The following is a 20,775-nucleotide window of genomic DNA, read 5'->3' on the forward strand; positions in this document are numbered from 1 at the left end:
ATCCCTTTAGCACTTTGTCTAAATCAGAATGTGGTCAGCATTTGTAACAAAGTAGATACAAATGTGCTTTCCATGAGTTCTTGAACCAAACTGTTTGTAATAAATAAAGCCTTATTCAGCTGTCACAGGCTACATTCAAACTTAAAACAATGCAGCCACACGTAGAGGAAAAAGAACACAGAGGCTTTTTTCTAGTTAAAAATATGTTTATTTTTTCCACTTATTCTGCAATTCACTGAATCATTTTCAAGGACCACTTTTCTCTATTTGGGCAATAGTTTCAGTAATGCCAGCTGTTACCACAAGGACTGAATAATATTCACACTGCCCTTTGACAGGTGAAATTCAGTTTTCTTAGTTGTGTTATCCCTTTCTTTTAAAGTAGATATTAGGGGGAATAGATGGGGCTCCCTTTGGGGAAAAAAATTCTGAGAATGATTTGTGAAGAAATCAGCCTCTGCACAACCATTTGGCTTCAAAGCTATAAAAATAGGAAGTTCTCTCTAACCTGAGTATGTAGGGCAGAGAATGAAAATCTGAATCTTTTTCACATTAAAGAGAATGCATAAGAAACAGATCTGCCATCCTAAAAGGCAGAGACTGATTATCAAAACTCAGAGATAACTTACCCAGTTGTTAGCCACCTAAAGTGCATCTATCAAATGAAAGCTCTGGTTTCCTCCTGTCCTAAACATTTAAAATTTGATCTTCCCATCACACTGCCCCAGTACTGTAAGTGCATCTGTAATACGTCAGAATATATACAGTATTATCTCAAAAAGAACAGGATTACTTGTTAGACACTAACAAATTTATTAGAGCAGAAGCTTTCGTGGACTACTTAGAATGTGGGCTGTAGTCCACGAAAGCTTATGCTCTAATAAATGTGTTAGTCTCTAAGGTGCCACAAGTACTCCTGTTCTTTTTGCGGATACAGACTAACACGGCTGCTACTCTGAAACCAGTATTATCTCAGAACCTCTGGATATTTAGATAGTCCCATCCATATTTAGAGATATTTTCTAATTTTACAACACTGCCATTTCAACTAAGAGTGACCCACTATTGTAGAGTATAACTGCCTTGCCTGATTTTAAAAGCTTTGATTTTTTAAGGAAGTCTTATTACCATGTAATAAATGTTTATGAGCCACATAAGCAGTATAAGACCTCTCATTTCAGAGTGTCAACATAAAATACTTCAAGGCAAGCTGGGTAAACTTCTCAGGAGAGACAATGTTTCCAGAAGGTATTCAGATAGGATTGCAGAGATTATTACATACACACATGCATCTGACGAAGTGGGCATTCACCCACAAAAGCTTATGCTCCAATACATCTGTTAGTCTTAAAGGTGCCACAGGACTCTGTTGCTTTTTACAGATCCAGACTAACACGGCTACCCCTCTAATACTTGGCACCATGCAAGGCACTGCATTTAGCCGTATGGAATGGAAATCTATCAACCTCATGAAGAAACTTGCACAAGGACAGACAGATATCATCTTCTTTACATACACACAGTTAGCTATTAAAAGCTAAATTCTAGCCATGCATGGGGCTGGCGGGTGAGGGAGAATAAGGAGCCCACCTCCATCTCTCCCCACTTTGAACTGTTTGTGTAAGTTCAATCAGACATGCAGCCCCTGCAATTGAGGGACAACAGGGCTGCTTCCAAGATGCTCCCCACAGGGAACATGTTGCCCAAAAGGCTATGTGTGTGTAGGGACAGGAATCAGGCAAGTAGTCCCACTGAGTGAGGACTACTCATCTTGAGAAAGGCTGCCAGAATTGAGCTGTGTGGCTGATGCTTCATCCTTTGTCTTGTCACATAAGGCATGCTATGAACTAAACTGCTTACCCTTTAGGACCAGATTGTGCCTGTCCCTTACAGCCGGGAGGACAGAGCAAGGAGATTTCTTCCACATAGTGACCCGCCCCACAAATGCAGTTCCTGGGACCCTTGCTCCTCCCAAGGTAGTATATAGTGCTCCAATTAGTATGATTTAAAGTGCCAAGTCTTTCTTTTAATCATGACCAGGCCACCACCCTGATTATATTTATTCTGTGTCTCTCACTTCTAATCATCAGTAATGATCATTGGTTTGGTCCAAAACCCACTGATTAGTGAAAAGACACCTTGAAAAGGCTTTTATGTGCTTTAGATCAGGCCCAATCTGCATTTTAATTTCTTAAAGGTGGGGTTATCTCACAAACATTTGGGAACTTCCAAACATGCTGTGGATAAGGGATAAAATTATCATGCTCACCTATTGACTTTCAGTGTGCCTTCGGCTCCTAAGTTACTATTAAAAATGGGACTTGGGCTCATACATCACTTAGGAATTTGTGAACATTTTACCCAATATGGATAGTTTGTTATCCACATAGTAATGTACTTATGGGCATTCATAATGCTACAAAACTTTTAGAAAGTGGTGCTACTTTGGAATGATATTATGATACCAGCCAGGCAAGTCAGTCTTGGAAATACCATCCTTTCTTTTTGTACTTCCACAAATGATATCAAAACACATTTTTGGCTCAGTCCTGCTTGCCTTATTCATGTAAATACTTCCACTGACTCTACTAGTCTGCAAGCACAAGGAGCACATCTTTAGGTATTTGCTGGCACTGTCCATTTTCATTCCTTACATTCATACTATGTAGTGTTTTGAAGTCATATGCCCTCAGTTAAGCCAGTTTTCTCTGGAATAACCGAAGATGCAGAGTCCGCTGGTAATAGAAAAAGTACCAAGTTAGCAGTTTACAGTGGCACTCATTGTTCACTTGGGGACCCTGCAAACAGGCAGCATTGCCCCAAAAGTGCATAGTGCTGGCTGGGGAGGGGATATGGACATAGCAGACAGGGGTCACTCTGATTAGATGCATGCAACCCAAAACAGTCTAGCGGCTGAGGAGCACTGACTGCCAATAAATGTTTTCTACTTCAGAAGAGATCCTGATTCACACTGTGATGAATAACATCCACAAACTATATTTCTCTATATCTCCATATTGCATTCAAGTCACTCATTTTTACATGTTTAAGTTCAGAGTCACAATCATAACTATCCCCATTGAAAGGGATATGAATTTGGACAGAAAATACTCAGCCCCATCAAAGAGTTTATAGGTCTGTGTGATGGGGTTGGGACTTACCACCTGGCGCCTCCTACTGGTTGTCTCGGGAATTAGCTCTGTCCAGTGGATCGCCCCCTCCTGGTGGTGTCCCGTCCGTCGTCTCGCCTTCAGTTGGCGTGTCTGGACCCGCGTTGCTCCCAAGCTCGTGGCGTCCTCTTCGAGCCACTGCCCTCCGGCAGTGCCCCTTAGTCCATCCTTGCCCCCTTCCGGGGGGGGGGAAGGGAATCAATCAGCTGCCTCTCTGCGTCCTGGCCGATGTGGCCAACTGCACCCTTAAAGTCACTCCCCTCTTGGCAGGGGGTTGGTGCAGCTCTAGATGGCCACTCTGTCATGAGTGGCCAGGTGCAAGGCAAAGGGGAAAGGGGGGACCCATGCCCGCCCACTACTCTGGGTCCCAACCCAGGGACCCTCTAGTGGCAGCCGTCCTGCCCTCCTTCTCTCCTTCTGTCTGTCCACCTCCCTGGGCTGCTTCCCCTTCGGCCCCTCGCACCGGCTAGGCCTTTCCCTTCAGGGCCTGCAGCCTGACCGACTCCCGGCTGGAGTTACCCTCTGCTCCCCCGGGCCTGCCCAGCACTGTGCTGTCCCAGGTGCTAGTCTCCCAGCCTGGAGACAGACCTTCCCCTGTCAAAAAGGCCTGGGACAGACTCCTTGCTGCTCTTCCTGAGCAGCCTTTTATAAGGCTGAGCCTGGCCTTATTGGCTGCCTCCAATCTGGGCCCTGATTGGCTCCCTATAAGGCCTTCCCTGATTGGCTCCCTGTCTGTGCAGGCCCACTGGTCTGCTGCAGCCCAAATTCAGGGAGTGGGGCAGCCGCCCCACTACAGTCTGGTTTTACAGCATTCCCCAGATCTCTATGTATTAAATGACTAAAGAATATCTGGGTGCTTTCTCTGCAAATAACATTTGGATTAAAGTAGCATTAATAACAGCTAAAAATAACACTTTAAGTCAGAAGAGAAATGAGATAAATCCTTCTATTGCAGAATGGACAATATTCTTATCCATTTCAGCAGCATCGGAGGAGGTACTGTATCTTACAAGGGATAGATTATTTTTAGAAAATATGGGCTCAGTGAGGGAGAGATAAAGCACAGGTATATGTGGAAAAGGCTTAGACTTAAGGAAAATGTTTAAGATGACAAACATGAAATTTGTGTCTTGTATATTTGAAGGTTTTTATATATATATATATGTATATATATATATATATGCATACGTATACTGTATCTCCTTATGTATATGTTACTACATGACTACTTCCATATATGGAATTAGACATGTGACGTTCTGATGGCCCTGTAAATAATATATGAGTTACTGTAACACAGAAGGTACAATTCTGCTTGGCCCTTATGTTGAAAGCACTGGAGGCTAAAGTTCCATTTGTGCCCAAGTCCTACAATGAACTCCACATAAAGGCCAGGCAGAATTTGTCCTATATGAAATTCAAGCCAATTATCACACTTATTCTCAGTTCTGTATGTTAGAGATCTCTTCAGATATAGTGTCTGATCACTAGATAGTAAATTGGGCATAACCAGTTTCATAGATCCCCATTTAGGGCCTAATCTGAGAAAGTGCTTAGTGCCCCTAACAAAGCATCTTTCAGTAGGTACCTAGTATTTTGCAAGATTGGTCCCTTGGGGACTAAGTTGTCAGTCCTACACATTACCACAGCAAAGAACTGAACTAGTCCAGCAGCACAACTCAACCAGATGAGCTAAGTAAGAGCTCTCTGAACACCAGATTCTGCAGTCCTCATATTAAGTAGCACTTACATGAGTAGTCTAATCAACATTAATGGGACTACTCATGTAAATGCCATGGTATTGCAACCCCAAACTGAAAAATCATGAATCAGACCTCATCAGATTATTTAAAAAGATACATTTTGGGTTCTTTTTATGTTGAGGCTTTAGGAGTCACATTTTCAAGCTTTTTCTTACAACCATGAGGGGTAGAAATTTACTTTTTATTTTTCTTAATGAAAGCTGTGATTCTCACATAATCATATGATTCCAGGAGCTGGGGCTTTAAGAAAACACCAAATACCATGACATTTGCAATAAAATCACAAATGCTGGCAACGCTGGTGCTCCACAGCATGAGTAATTATTTGCAGAATCTGGTCCTAATCCAATAAGAGCTCTGTGAAGTTTGTCCAAATTACCAGTCACTCTGACTATGTAGGGGGTTAAATTCAGAAGATGATCCTATACTTGACAGTAAACTACCTTATACTAATTAGTAGAGTTCCCCCATTTAGTAGCTGGAGTAACTTTGCATACTTCCTTGAACTGCTATAATCAAGCCTCAGACTAGGAGCTAAGTGATCTGAGAAATGGTATTTATCATAACAGTACATCCACTGGCAATGGTAGGCAGAAGTGCACCTAGGTGAGTCAAAATAGACTCCTCTGTTTGGCCAGACCAGTCCATATGCTACATTGGAATAGACACTGTCACATATTGCATCAGAGGACTATTGAACTGATAAGTAATGTGGACTGAAATATCCTTCTCGTTCAGGAATTCACTCACAAAACACTGACTTGAATCTTTCTATGACTACTAGTAGATATAAGTATTACTGTTGGACCAAATCCCATACTCCTTATCCTGGTCTTATTGAAGTTAATGTTAAAACGTGCATTGACTTCGGTGGGAGCTGGGCTTATTCATTCAAAAATTCCATTGATATTAATTGAAATTCTGACTAATTATTACAAACTTTAGCCCAGAATTAAGAAACAGAACATATTTTTCCTAATTCACAGGCAAGTGAAGGCAGATTTTTTTTCTAAGAAATGTCTTTTTTTCATCTGTAGTTATTGACTAACTCATTTTATCTAATCTCCTGGCAGATGGAGCATATAATTTGGTTTGGCACATACACATCAGAACAGTGTAATACATTATGTCAACAAAATCAGGTGTGCTGCAGCCTTTCAACAATATATTCTGATCAGACAACACAACAAGTTGCAGTTGGCTGACAACTCTATTAAAAATTAACACAGCTATTGTTTTCAAAATTGAATTGTTTATAAATATGCTTTGAAATAAATATCCTTGTAATTTTTAATGGCGTACTGTGTAAACTGTACAACTAATAGAACTGGTCAAAAAGCACTCACAAATAGTCTGATTATTTTTACATCAATTGTTGAATAATCTATCCTTATATACCTGTTTCCACTATTCAACCAACTCTGTAGATAGTTAAATAATATCCAAATAAACAATTTTTGTTTGCTGCAAACAATTCAGAATAATTTATTCAGAAAACTTTTCCCAATGTTTGACCACATTACCATTAAATTTAGGATCTAGCACCCACAACAGAGGCCCGATTATCGAGAGAGCTCAGCTCACATTTTGGTACCTAAATTAAGTAGTGAGATTTTCAAAAATGCTCAGCAACCATCAATTCCTATTAATAACAATAGCATCTGCTGAGTCCTGGGACTTCAATGAACTGGTCAAAGTATGTAAGAATAAACCATTGCAGAACTTGCTACTTTTGTACAAAAATGGAGGATTGGGTCCAATCCTTGATTGGATGATTAAAACTTTGTAAACTTTGGAAACAGGGGAATATCAAAGGCAGAATAAGGAAGAATTAACTTCTGGTACAAATTTTCAGACAACTTATCAATTATGCATACTAGAATTTTCAAACATTTCCATATTTATGATATTGTTATAATACACAGCACACATTGGAATAGTCACAAATGACATATAATGGGATTCCATGAACCATAGCAGACCAAACTCAGCATGCAAATATTCACAAATTTGTACTATTTGACCAGCTCCATTTTTGTAGGAAATAAACAAGGGAGAGGAAACTTTAAATACTGAAACAAAAAAGAAGTCCAATATATTAATATAAATATAAAGGGTCAGATCCTCAGTTGGTATAGATTGATTAGCTTCATTGATTACAATTGTTTGCTGTGAAACGTGCCACCATTTCCATTTACTTCAGTGGAACTATGCCAATTTATTCCAGCAGAGAGTCTGGCTCTATTTTTCTAAAGAACTTCTTTCTAAATTTTAAGTTTTGATTTAGAACTTTCAGACAGTTCGTTTCTGTTCTTGCTCCAGCTCTAAACGGCATTCTGGAGCCAAGAAAAAAATTGCCTTCATGAACATGTTTACCTCAGATCACACAAGTCAATATCCTCAGCTGGTATGACACAGAATAGCTCAATTTAAACTGATAGAGCTACATTGATTTACTCCAGGCAAGGATCTGGCCCACAAAAATGCTTATACTGTATTTCTATTGATGAACTGTGGGCTGTTTGATAACATTTGAAGGCTTGGAAACAATAGTCACTCAGTCACAAAAAGGAAGATCCTCCTTAGAGATTTACAACAGATTTTGTTCTTCTATGTCAAAATGCCACGAGCCTAAAAGGAAAAAAAGAACAGTGGGAGTAAAGTATGTTGGACATGCCAATAAATTAATGATAAATTATTAAAGCATGATTGGAAATATTGCCATTTTTCACAGCTGTCAGTTTAAGTATAAAAGCATCAGCACATTAAACTAGTTACTGCTTTTTCATAATTGAGACTTTAGCTTCTAGCTGTGCCCTGAAGCTTTTCATTAATCACTAGAACTGAAGTTCAAGCACAATGACAGCTTAGAAGGCATTAAATGGGCAAAGTATTTTCCAGGTACAGCTAGTAAAGGCCTTTTAGTCCTATAATCCTTAGCTAATTGTTTTTCAAAGTCTCTAAACAAAATCTGCTCATGGCGTCTCCTAGTGACAGAATTAGCAGCAGACTGGTTTTCTTTTTATCTTCACACGCTTTCTCTCACTGAAATCTATCGAGTGCCTATTTGTTAGCTGCATATAACAGGTGCAAAAGGACTGAGATATGTAAAACTGTAACTGATACTTAGCCAAGGAAACATTGATTAGATTGCCTGGGAAATAATACTTCCTGAATACTTACTCTAATCATACCATTTAATTTTTCATAAAAAGAACAAGATGTCATGGAAGTTTTTAAACACGGTTAGCTTCTCTTTATCTAGAAGAGAAGGAAATGTGTGTACTTTTGTTTTAAGTTAAATTGAATTTGCATACTCACTTCCATGTACTAAACAGGGCTTTCCACATTCATACTTGATCTTTAAGATATCCATCCTAAGCTTCTATTCTTCCTCGTTCACCTTCTCTCCTTGCAAAGTGTTGTACATCAGGATTTAATGGATATGCCAAAACATTCTTTCTTTTGTATAACAAATTATCAAGTGCATTGAGATTCATTAATTATGTCATCTAATTGGATTGAGGCAGGTGCAAAATACCTCAGATGAAGTGGTCACTGGCAGAAAGGCCTAAGCGCAAGTTTTTCTATTAGAAACCAGCATGTCTCCAGGCTCCTGGAATTACTTTGTACTTATTGATTAATGGCCATAATTTATTACAGTGCAGAAGATCTTGCATTGAGTTAAATGTGTGATTAATCAATTTTCCATCAAATTATGAACAGCAGAACAGTTGCCAGAAAGAAAATACCAAGTGAATTTTTCCCATGGCGTAGGAGTATAAGGTATGAGGACTTCTGTTTTAGGAGAACTAATAACTGTCTATCACTTGTTTAATATTTCCTGCCACTCTGATAAATGCCATCCCCACAAATAGACCACAGGTAGCAATGATTGAAAGACCACCAAATATGTTTTATAGCTGCCTCTCTTATGTAATGAAATATTCCTTAAATCCATTTCAAAACAATTTATTAATGCAAAATGCATTTCTGCCTTCAGCCTGAAATACATCATTGTTAAGTCAACAATATTATATTAAACTGATAACTGATATTGCGAGGGAAAAGATCCCTAGGCAACACAGATGAATTTGAGATTTTTGTGTACAGGAGCTCATTTTTATTTTCCACCAAAACCATAGAAAAGTGACTAATTGATGTCACTTCTAATCGGCTAGTAATGCACATCACACGTATAGCATGGGAACACTTGGGGCCCAACTGAAAAAAGAAAAAAAAGGATCCCATAGCACTTTCACATCTTTTATGCCAAAGAACTGACATGCTTGCTTTCTCTAGTTAAACAGTGGGTGAAGTAATGTTTCCTATTGCCTCTTGACTCCTCAAGGCCATTCTGCACCATTGTACAGTTGAGGGTTGCACTCCCCCAAACATGGGATGGTGACAGACAAGAAGGGGCAATAGAACTTATTAGAACAGTGTAAAAACAGCAGAAAAAAGTGAAAAGTTTAAAAAAAATGTCAAAAGAGAGGAAACACTGAAGACTAGACAAAGAGAGTATACAGGATGTAGTTTAAATCTGTCCAGTGGCTGTCTTAATTTATGTGTCATCAAAACCCATAGAGGCAAATTCATTCAGGTGTAACTGCTGTAGAATGACTTATAGGGCACATATTTTCTCTCTTTCCCTTTACAGTCATGGGATACAAAATGCTCCACCAAATTATGCAGATGCTGCAGTGAGGCCAAGATTTTCAAAAGTGACTGGTGATTTTGAGTACTTTAATTTGTGAGTGCCAACCTGAGACACTTTCAATTAGCCTGATTTTCAGAGCATGGGTGCTGAGCACTTTCTGAAAATTAGGTCATTTTAAAATGCTCCAGCTCACTCACTACCATCTGATGGCTGTTCCCTGAGCTATTTTAAACAAGTTGAGGGTCCTAAGTTTTAGTGGACAGGTGTCTACCTCACAAAAACCCATTACACTTGACACTGGCATCAGTCAATAGGAAGACCAGTGACTGTATGTTGTTTCAATGCAAGGGAGACAGAAAAGGAGACTGAAATTTAAATCTGAGACTAGATATTATAGAATGAAGTAAAAAAATAAAAGCCAACAACTTTGGCCGTGTTTAGTCAATATATCATTAACTGCTCCACTGAGAATGTAGTTTATATGTTGGGATTAGGATTAAAGACATGGGAAACCTTGTTTGCTATGCCTGAGTCCTATTTATAAAGACTAAGACCCTTAATGATGAAAAATCTTTGGCTTATTTCCATACAATTCATATTATATTTACTCAAGGAAAATATGGAACATTTTTTTCTATTTACCTTTTTTTGTGTGACATCCATTAAAGTTGTGTTTCCACTCCCAAATGTGGCTAATGCGGTGAACTCTTCTTCACTTTTAAGCTCCTAAGAGATGTACAACTCCAAAAAGGGAAGAAAGTTAGGCTGCTAAATGGTCCAATCTAGCTCTAAGATGAATAATGGGCATATTCATCAAAAAGGCTTTGAACAAATCATAAAAAAGGGGGAGTACAAATTACTGCTGCCCTGAGAAAGTTGAAAATTGCATGCTGTCCACTTGAGTGAAAAATTGCTGAAACGTACAGTAGGGCAGTATAAGCAGCACAGCAACTTAGCTGTGAAATGAAATATTTATACCCACAGAAGTTTCTGTCTCTGGGTGAGTGTTTGTGTGTATGTAACCACATATAATTCAAGAAGTAAAAAGAGGATTGCAATAACTGAACATGTTTTAAAAAAATGTTTAATACTTATTTTGTTTAAAATAGGGTTCAGTAGTGGTGACTTTGGCTCAGGGTACAGTTCTTTCTTCTTTCCTAGCATCTTAAAAATGTCCAAACCCAATCATATCCTATTTTGCAGACATGCATAATAATCTCATTCACTGCACTGAGCTGGCATTAACAATTAACACTTTAGTCCAGCAGGGACCTAATAAAAGTAAGTGAATGGGTAGCATAATGGCAGACAAAGCAAAATTTTGATAAGGACCTGGATTTTGAATCACATCCAACTGCCCTCAAAATATGACATTGATTAAGATCTGGGTCTTTGACTTGACCATTATGAAGACGGTCCCCATTTGAAAATTTAGACCTGGATTCAGGGTTCAGATTCTGTACTCCTGCAGAGTTTGAGGTTATTTGGATCCAGGATTTTGATTCAGGACAATCTCAAAGGATTGTTGATAGGTGGGAAGGTAGGAGGAACTGTTCTCACGTTCCATGGCCTACGACTATATTGCTAATGTATATGATCAACTTTGTCATCTACTGTATATATTTAGCCTATATCTGGATTCAAATACTTATTTTCTTTAAAACTGCAATACTAATTTGGACCCAATCTGCACCTTTACTCACCATGAGTCACACAAATGAACTCACTGTGAGTACTTGAATAGATTTCAAGGTCAGAAGGGACCATCATGATAATCTAGTCTGACCTCCTGCACATTGCAGGCCACAAAATCTCACCCACCCACTCCTGAAATAGACCCACAATCTTTGGATGAGTTACTGAAGTCCTCAAATCATGATTTAAAGACTTCAAGTTACAGAAAATTCACCATTTACACTAGTTTAAACCTGCAAATGACCTATGTCCCATTTTGCAGAGGAAGGTGAAAAACCCTCAGGGTCTCTGCCAATCTAGCCCAGGGGGAAATTCTTTCCTGACTCCAAATATGGTGATCAGCTAGACCGTGGCTATGGACAAGACACACCAGCCACACACCTGGGAAAGAATTCTCTGTAGTAACTCAGAGCCCTCCCCATCTAGTGTCCCATCTCCAACTGTTGGGGATTTTTGCTAGCTGCAGTTGCCAATGGGCCACATGCCATCATAGGCAGTTCCATCATACCATCCCTGTCATAAACTTACCAAGCTCAGTCTTGAAACCAGCTAGTTTTTTGCTCCTCTTGGAAGGCTGTTCCAGAACTTCACTCCTTCAATGTTTAGAAACCTTTGCCTAATTTCGAGCCTAAACTTGTTGATGGCTAGTTTATATCCATTTGTTCTTCTGTCCACATTGGCACTTAACTTAAATATCTCCTCTTCCTCCCTGGTGTTTATCCCTCTGATGTATTTATAGTAGTGCTGTCAAGCGATTAAAAATTTTTTTAAATTAATCGCACTGTCAAACAATAATAGAAAACCATTTATTTAAATATTTTTGGATGTTTTCTACATTTTCAATTACAACACAGAATACAAAGTGTACACTGCTCACTTTATATTTATTTTTTATTACAAATATTTGCACTGTAAAAAACAAAATAGTTTCAATTCACCTAATACAAGTACTGTAGTGCAATCTCTTTATCATGAAAGTTGAACTTACAAACGTAGAATTATGTACAAGAAAACTGCATTCAAAAATAAAACAATGTAAAACTTTAGAACCTACAAGTCCACTCAGTCCCACTTTTTGTTCAGCCAATTGCTCAGACAAACATGTTTGTTTACATTTGCAGGAGATAATGCTGCCCGCTTCTTGTTTACAATGTCACCTGAAAGTGAAAACAGGTGTTCTCATGGCATTGTTGTAGCTGGCATCACAAGGTATTTACATGCCAGATGTGCTTAAGATTCATATGTCCCTTCATGCTTCAACCACCATTCTAGAGGACAGGCTTCCATGCTGATGACGGATTCTGCTTGATAACGATCCAAAGCAGTGCAAACTGACACATGTTCATTTTCATCATCTGAGTCAGATGCCACCAGCAGAAGGTTGATTTTCTTTTTTGGTGGTTTGGGTTCTGTAGTTTCCGCATCAGAGTGTTGCACTTTTAAGACTTCTGAAAGCATGCTCACACCTCATCCCTCTCAGATTTTGGAAGGCACTTCAGATTCTTAAACCTTGGGTTGAGTGCTTTAGCTATGTTTAGAAATCTCACATTGTACCTTCTTTGCGTTTTGTCAAATCTGCAGTGAAAGTGTTCTTAAAATGAACAACGTGTGCTGGGTCATCATCCGAGACTACTATAACATGAAATATATGGCACAATGGAGGTAAAACAGAGCAGGAGACATACAATTCTCCCCCAAGGAGTTCAGTCACTAAGTAATTAATGCATTTTTTTTTAACAAGCATCATCAGCATGGAAGCATGTTCTCTGGAATGGTGGCCGAAGCATGAAGGGGCATATGAATGTTTAGCATATCTGGCATGTAAATACCTTGCAATGCCAGCTACAAAAGCGCCATGTGAATGCCTGTTCTCACTTTCAGCTGACATTGTAAATAAGAAGCAGGCAGCATTATCTCCTGTAAATGTAAACAAACTTGTTTCTCTTAGCGGTTGGCTGAACAAGAAATAGGACTGAGTGGACTTGTAGCCATCAAAGTTTTACGTTGTTTTGTTTTTGAGTTCAGTTATGTAACAAAAAAAATCTACATTTGTAAGTTGCACTTTCACAATAAAGAGATTGCACTACAGTACTTGTAGGAGGTGAATTGAAAAATACTATTTATTTTGTTATTTTTACAGTGCAAATATTTGTAATCAAATATAATAATATAGAGTGAAAACTGTACACCTTGTATTCTGTGCTGTAATTGAAATCAATATATTTAAAAATGTAGAAAAACATCCAAAAATATTTAATAAATTTCAATTGGTGTTCTACTTTTTAACAGTATGATTAAAACTGCGATTAATCGTGATTAATTGTTTTAATCATGATTAATTTTCTTTAGTTAATCGCATGACTTAACTGCGATTAATTAACAGCCCTAATATATAGAAAGCAATCAAATCACCCCTGAGCCTTCCTTTGGTTAGGCTTAACACGCCAAGCTCTTTGAGTCTCCTCTCATAAGGTAGGTTTTCCATTCTTCAGATAATCCTAGTAGCCCCTCTCTGTAGATCCTCCAGTTCGAATTCATCTTTATTAAGCATGGGAGACCATAATTGCATACAGTATTCCAGATGAGGTTTCACCAGTGCCTTGTATAATGGTACTAACACTTCCCTGTGTCTACTGGAAATACCTCACCTGATGCATCCTAGGACTGCATTAGCATTTTTCACAGCTGTATCACATTGGCGGCTCATAGTCATCCTGTGATCAACCAATACACCCAGGTCTTTCTCCTCCTCTGTTGCTTCCAAGTGATAAGATCCCAGCTTATAGCAAAAATTCCTGTTGTTAGTCTCTAAATGCATGACCTTGCCCTTTGCAATATTACATTTCATTTCATTTCTATTACTCCAGTTTTCAATGTCATCCAGGTCTTCTTGTGTGACATTCCAGTCCTCCGTCATATTGGCTATACCTCCCAACTTTGTGTCATCTGCAAATTTTATTAGCACACTCCAACTTTTTCTGTCAAGATCAGTAATAAAACTGTTAAATAAGATTGGTTCCAAAACCGATCCTTGAGGAGCTCCACTAATAACCTTCCTTTCAACCTGACCGTTCACATTTCAGTATGACCCATTGCAGTTTCCCCTTTAACCAGTTCCTTATTCACCTTGCAATTCTCATATTAATCTCCATCTTCTCCAATTTAACTAATAATTTACCATGTGGAACTGTATCAAATGCCTTACTGAAATTCAGGTAGATGAGATCTACTGCATTTTCTTTGTCTAAAAAATCAGTTATCTTCTCAAAGAAGGAGATCAGGTTGGTCTGGCATGATCTGCCTTTTGTAAAACCATGTTGTATTTTATCCCGGTTACAGTTCATCCCAAAGAGTTGCATAATTTGACCCTTTAATTATGAAAATATGTGCATCCCTTTGCACATTACCAATATAGATCTTTTTCATCAGAAAGATAGAGAAGGGAGAATCAAAAATTTCCAAATATCTTGTATGAATGCTGCCACCTCCTTTTTGCAATGTTATGTCCTCTAATAAAAACAAGAGTCAGACATTGGTGCTACCAATTATTAATTTTGGGTCCAATCACAAATACCTTGAATTTCCAACTTCATTGGTAGCTTTGGGCACTCAACAAATCTCAGGAGGACCTGAGTATCTTTCAGAATTGGCCTTAAGTCACTATAATGAATAGATATATACTTACTTTTGAAGATTATAATTTATAGATGTATTCATTTATTTTTCTCTGATTTAAGCTCTATAGGAATATGTGGAGGGGTAATATGATGCTGATGTTCCTTGAATGCATGCATGTGTCCAAGCACACTGTTTCATGGCTGTGGCTGGCAGTTGGGTCAGGTGACCAAATATCACGTGATGACAATCTGAAGGTGGTGTTTCCTTTAAGAGGGAGCCACCCTAGACAGGTGTGGGAGACACAAGGTCAAGGAAAGTACCTGGAAATGGGCTTTCTGCACCAGAAGGCATGGCAGGAGATAAAGGCAGGGAGTGGGAATAGAAGACTCAGTTGGGAAAAGAAGCTTTAGGATAGGTCAAGCAGCAGTACCTGGGGATGGGAAGGAACAAGAAAGCCTATTGGGAAGATTTATGTTCTGTTGAGCCAAACTGTTTTGTTAAAAAGTCAAACCCCATGAATGGAATGTACTTGAACCACATGAGTCTTCAGCATGCATTCTGTGGGAACTGAATTGGGAAAACTGAAGTAGCAGACGCATAACCAGATGGGGGAAGTGGACTCCATTACATCAGGGAAAAAAAACTTCCCTATAAATGTAAAAAAATGACAATAATTAGGCAAAATTACTTCACCAAAGTCTTTTGAAATAAAATATTTAAATAAATGTTAAAATTCATAATAAATGCAAAGTTTCTACTCAAAATCATAGAAAAGATTAATTAAATAAAGTCTTCTCTGTAATTATGTGAATGTATCTCATAAATGCCAAAGGTTCCTACTTATATACCAAAGAAAGCTGGAAAAAGTGGGCCACATCTCAGCTAGTGCAAATCAGCATAGTTTCAATTACTTCTACTGAACTATCTTGATTTACCTAAGCTAAGGACCAGTCTCAAGAAAAAAAACTAGTATGCCACCTGTAAGTGTAAATTATTGTCCATGTTAATAACAGTGAGAATCCTCTAAATCAGGGATGGGCAAACATTTTGGCCTGAGGGCCACATCTGGGAATAGAAATTGTATGGCAGGCCATGAATGCTCACAAAATTGGGGTTGTGGTGCAGAACGGGGTGAGGGCTCTGGTTGGGGGTGCAGGCTCTGGGGTGGGGCCAGAAATGAGGAGTTCAGGGTGCAGGAGGGGGCTTTAGGCAGCGCTTTCCTCAAGCGACTCCTGAAAGCAGCGGCATGTCCCTTCTCCGCCTCCTACACGAAGGCACAGCCAGGCGGCTCTGCACTCTTCCCTGTCCACAGGCGCCACCCCTGCAGCTCCCATTGGCTGCAATTCCTGGCCAATGGGAGCTGCAGGAGCAGCGCTTGGGGTGGGGGCATCATGCAGAGTGGAGCCCCCTGGCTGCACCTACATGTAGGAGCCAAGGGGGGACATGCCGCTGCTTCCGGGAGCTGTGTGGACCAGCCCCCAACCCTGGTCCCCGGCTGGAGCAAGACCATGCCACTGCTTCTGAGAGCCACGTGGACTGGCCTCCAATCTTCCGGGGAGCCACATAGAGCGGCCCCCATCCCTGCTCCCCAACTGGACCACCGGAGCAGGGCAAGCCCCAGACCCCAGTGGGAGCTTGAGGGCCGGATTAAAAGGCTGGCAGGCTGTAATTTGCCCACCCCTGCTCTAAATCCTTTAAAAGTTTTATTTATAGAAGAAGAATATACATTATCATATCCACAGAAATTGATCCAGATCTTGATTTTAAGTACACAGTTCCTTAAGAGACTTTATTGAAAGAATCCTTTAGCAATTTTTGATGGAAATTTTAGAATTAATCCTGAATTTCAGAATCATGAATACTACATTAATGAAATAATACCTTCTGGTAGTTACCTTTCCAAAAGCGATGTTATTTTGACTCTTTCATTATTGTTTGAGAGTAAATAACTTCATATTTTTTTTAAATGACAAGAGTTAAAATGAGAAGCAAGAACAAATGACCTGTTGACATTTCTGAGTTAACATAGACATAGACTATCAGGGTTGGAAAGGACCTCAGGAGATGATCTAGTCCAACCCCTTGCTCAAAGCAGGACCAATCCCCAGACTTTTTTTTTGCTCCAGATCTCTAAATGGCCCCCTCAAGGATTGAACTCACAACCTTGGGTTTAGCAGCCCCCTAGATATTTATGCTGACATGTTTATGTTATATTTGTGTTAATATACTTTCCTCTGCTCAGGGGAAGATTGTGTGTAAGAGTGCAGGAAAGGTACAAAGCACCTTCCCAACCTTGTATTTATATACAGTTGAAAGACACAATCTCAGATCTTGTGTTCAGAGATAGCAAAGATAGCTAGCTGAAGGCTAGCAACAATGGTGATACTAGAACCTTGTCTGCACCAGAGTCGGTCCTGTGGACTCCTGTAACTCCTACTAGGTGTCAGTAGCACTTCAGGTGCTCAGTACTTCTCAGGATTTGGCCCTAATGATTTACAAATGTGTCTGTGATGTATATCTACACCACTGGTTTTCCTTGTTGTTTTCCAATTGATTCCAAGTTGTCGTGAATTGGTTAAACCTCAAATCTGTCTAAACTGCGGGACAAGTTCTCTTCAAAGCGAGAGCCAGGCAAAAGGGTCAGTTGGAATTGTGGACTGTTGGCCCCAGAAACATCATCACCTCTCAGAATCTTCCTTTACACCTTAACATAAAATACTTGTATTGGAAAGGCTTTCATTTCATGAGAAGTAACAGAAGATAATTGCTGAGTAGAGCTGGTTGGAAAATGGTTTTTACACACTCCCACAATGGAAAATTTCAACTTTTTGTTGAAAAACTGAAATGTTTTTGTGTGTTAAGGTTTGTTTGGTTTTTACAAAAAGTTGGAATTTTCAATAGAATATTTCATGTAGTTGAAAACCCAATTTTCTGCTCAAATTGAAAAAATTTCAACCAGCCCTATTGCTGAACTATGGAGGTTAAGCAGGAGGTGTAACAAGACTGTGGTCATGGGTGCCTTCTTCCAATATGAGTGATGGGGGATTTTAATGACCTGGACAATAGAAGGTACTCCTATGTAGTATCTTTTAGTTGGTACTGTGATATATTTCCAGCTATGGTGTTGCTTCTGTTGAATTCATCCTCCAACCTGCTACTTCTGCTTGATTCTGTATAAACACACAACAAAAAGAAGGTTCCTGCTGCAAAGAGCTTACCGTCAAAGTATAAGACAAGAGACAACAGATGGATGCAGACAGACCAATGGAGCAGTAAAAGGAAACAATGAGATAATTTTGGTCCGTATGATAGGCTGTGGACTCAGCAGATTAGCAGCCATGGTTGAGGTTTTTGTATCACAGCATCTGTCCTGCCCTCTCCCTGCTCCCACTTCCAGTCCTGCCTCATTCAATTTTGGGAATGCATTGTGTGGCTCAGATCCCTGGCAGAATGTGGCACGCAGGTGGATTGTGCCTCTATGACCTTGCTCCAAGCAGACTTACTGTCATCAGGGGCTTGCAACACAAAACATGATTCTGGCCCTTCAAACATAACCCCCTCTTCTAATGGTTAGTGTCGTATCATGCATATTTCAGATTTTAAAGACCTAGAGTAGTCAGGTATTTATCTTTTTGTGCATCACATTCACTCTTGCACACAGATGAATACAAGCATTTACTTGAAACTCTGTCCACAGCTCTGAAAACTGATGTAATAACTTAGCCAATTAAACTACACAGCCATCCAAACAGACTGCAGAAGTAGGGGGAACAAAAATAAATAGCATATCCACTTCTTTTCAGTGCTTTGGAGTTGTTACTCCATTACTAATAATGAAGAATAGTGTCGGGAAAAAATGAGACGCCCAATGGGAGACTACAGTAAACCACTGAAATGAGATTTAAAACACAAATATTTTTAAAACAAAAATGTAAGTGTATGAAAGGATAATTTGTAAGCAAATTAATAAATAGTAAATGTTTTTCTTATTTGAATTTTGTATGACTCACTACACACACAAAACACGTCACAGGATACTATTAATGAGGCTGTGCATGTCCTGGGATCCCAATAACAGCAGAAAATACTTTGCTTACTATAAATCCTTCTGCATAGAATTAGCTCATTTATTTGTAATATCCTTAACTCAATGGGGCCCACCATCCAGAGATGTTCCCTACATATCCCATGAAACAAACTGCTTGAGCACCAGTTTTGGAGACTGATCCAAAACCCGTTGAAGTCAACAGGATTCTTTCTACTGAATTTGGTGGACTTTGGATCAGGCCACTGGGGAGAAAACAGACTACCCAGTGAAGGAATGCCTGCTCCATAAACTACACTGGATTGCATAGGGCTTGTTCATTACCTACTCCTCCCCTGTGTGCATTGCCTTCTGCTACAGGTGCAAAGGGGGACACGTTGGAGATAGAGATGAGGCATAACATGAACTGAGGCCACTTCCTTCCTCTTCTGGACAGAAATAGCTGCTTAGCAGCCATTTTGAGTATGTAGAGTTTCTTCATCCCCTCAGCAGGGGTAATTCTCCTTATGCATATACTCTTGATAGTTAGATGATGTAATATATCTGTAGATGTATAAACATAGATACAGGTAAACCAACTCTCCAATACATAACAACTGGTCCTGAAGCACTGGTTTTTGTCTAAAATACTATTAATTTGTTTTAGTGTTTACATTTGATAGGTTACTCTGCCTCATTTAGCACACATTCTTCACCAAATGCTAGAAAATAATCCTAGTTTTCAGGCCAGCTTGGTTTTGGCCCCACCTAGGTATGCAGTGAGAAGGTACAGGGAAACATACAAAGAGGCTTCCCTGAAAACTTCACCCCTTTACTCAGACAAGATCCCAGGCATCTTGATTTAAAATTATTTTTCAAATTTTCCTCTAACCTACACTAACATTTAGGAAAAATTATTTCCCCCCCTGCTTTCCCTGAGGTATTCATTAATGCAAATAGTAGGCACCCAGTCTCCAAAAATATATTTGGACCTTAAGAAGAATAACATCAGCCCCTTTAAAGTTTGGCCATCCATTTTAGAAGAAAAATGTTTCGGTTTAACTGTAGTTCTCATATTAAATTTAGATGTCTTATACATTTTTTCATATGGTTAGTATCAGTCAAGCATGGCTGATATTCTAGTAGCCCAGTTTCATGATATTTTTATACAAAATATCCTCCTGAAGGTAAGTTAAACACTCCATAGTCCCCAAACTAAAACTAAACTTTAGAAAAAGATTTTTTAAAATGGTCTACTGAGTTAAACTATATACGCTAAATGTTATTCCTGGCATGATGTGTGACCACATGCAACATAATTAATTTCCCTCTACAGAGATTAGTAATTAAAAAAATAAAATATAAATCCTTAATACTGCTTCTCGCTGAAATAGCAAAAAGTTGGACTAGGCAAAAAATCTGTTATATATATAGCTATTATAAAAGAGCTTGTAAATATAGTGGAGCTTAAATTGGCCCAGACCATCCCCTGTAATGGAAAAATCTGTGAAATGGGACTACAGGGGTGTTTCCTCTGCAAGGATTCACTGACAACACCATCTCAGCACAGGGGGGTGGTTTGCTTCCTTGTGGAAAAGGCAGTCAGAGCTGGTTTCAACCCTAGAAGATGCTGGGGAAGCCACTAGAGGCCAGAACCATTTGAATGGAAGCACTGTGCCTCTGCACCAGCCGTAAGGGATCCATGAAGCACCCTCTCCGCCATGGCTCCTAGCAGCACTGATCCATTGGAGATTTTCCTCAGGGACTTTCTGTCTGCAGCTGCCTCTGGCTCACCGAATCTGGCTATACAGGAAAGATAAAGGAGCACCGGATTACATTATCTTC

General features: G+C 39.3%; 3 long non-coding RNA genes across 4 annotated transcripts in view; all 3 read right to left on the minus strand.

Moving 5' to 3' along the window:
* Positions 1-4,333, minus strand: part of LOC135973674 (uncharacterized) — a 58,061-nt gene extending 53,728 nt beyond the window's left edge. The window contains exon 1 of the long non-coding RNA XR_010590625.1: positions 3,162-4,333. This is a non-coding gene — a long non-coding RNA (uncharacterized LOC135973674). The remainder of the gene's footprint in view (positions 1-3,161) is intronic.
* A 1,872-nt stretch (positions 4,334-6,205) lies between these two features.
* Positions 6,206-13,078, minus strand: LOC101953066 (uncharacterized). The gene is made up of 3 exons (XR_256529.5): positions 10,236-13,078; positions 8,255-8,344; positions 6,206-7,564 (listed from the first exon to the last, which is right to left on the minus strand). It is a non-coding gene; the product is annotated as an uncharacterized LOC101953066 (long non-coding RNA).
* A 3,589-nt stretch (positions 13,079-16,667) lies between these two features.
* LOC101952782 (uncharacterized) overlaps positions 16,668-20,775 on the minus strand; it is a 35,703-nt gene continuing 31,595 nt past the window's right edge. For both annotated transcript variants that reach the window (XR_006175248.2, XR_002889294.3), the window contains exon 4: positions 16,668-20,733. This is a non-coding gene — a long non-coding RNA (uncharacterized LOC101952782). The remainder of the gene's footprint in view (positions 20,734-20,775) is intronic.

This window comes from Chrysemys picta, chromosome 9, assembly GCF_011386835.1.
Source record: "Chrysemys picta bellii isolate R12L10 chromosome 9, ASM1138683v2, whole genome shotgun sequence".
NCBI classification, from domain to species: Eukaryota; Metazoa; Chordata; order Testudines; family Emydidae; genus Chrysemys; species Chrysemys picta.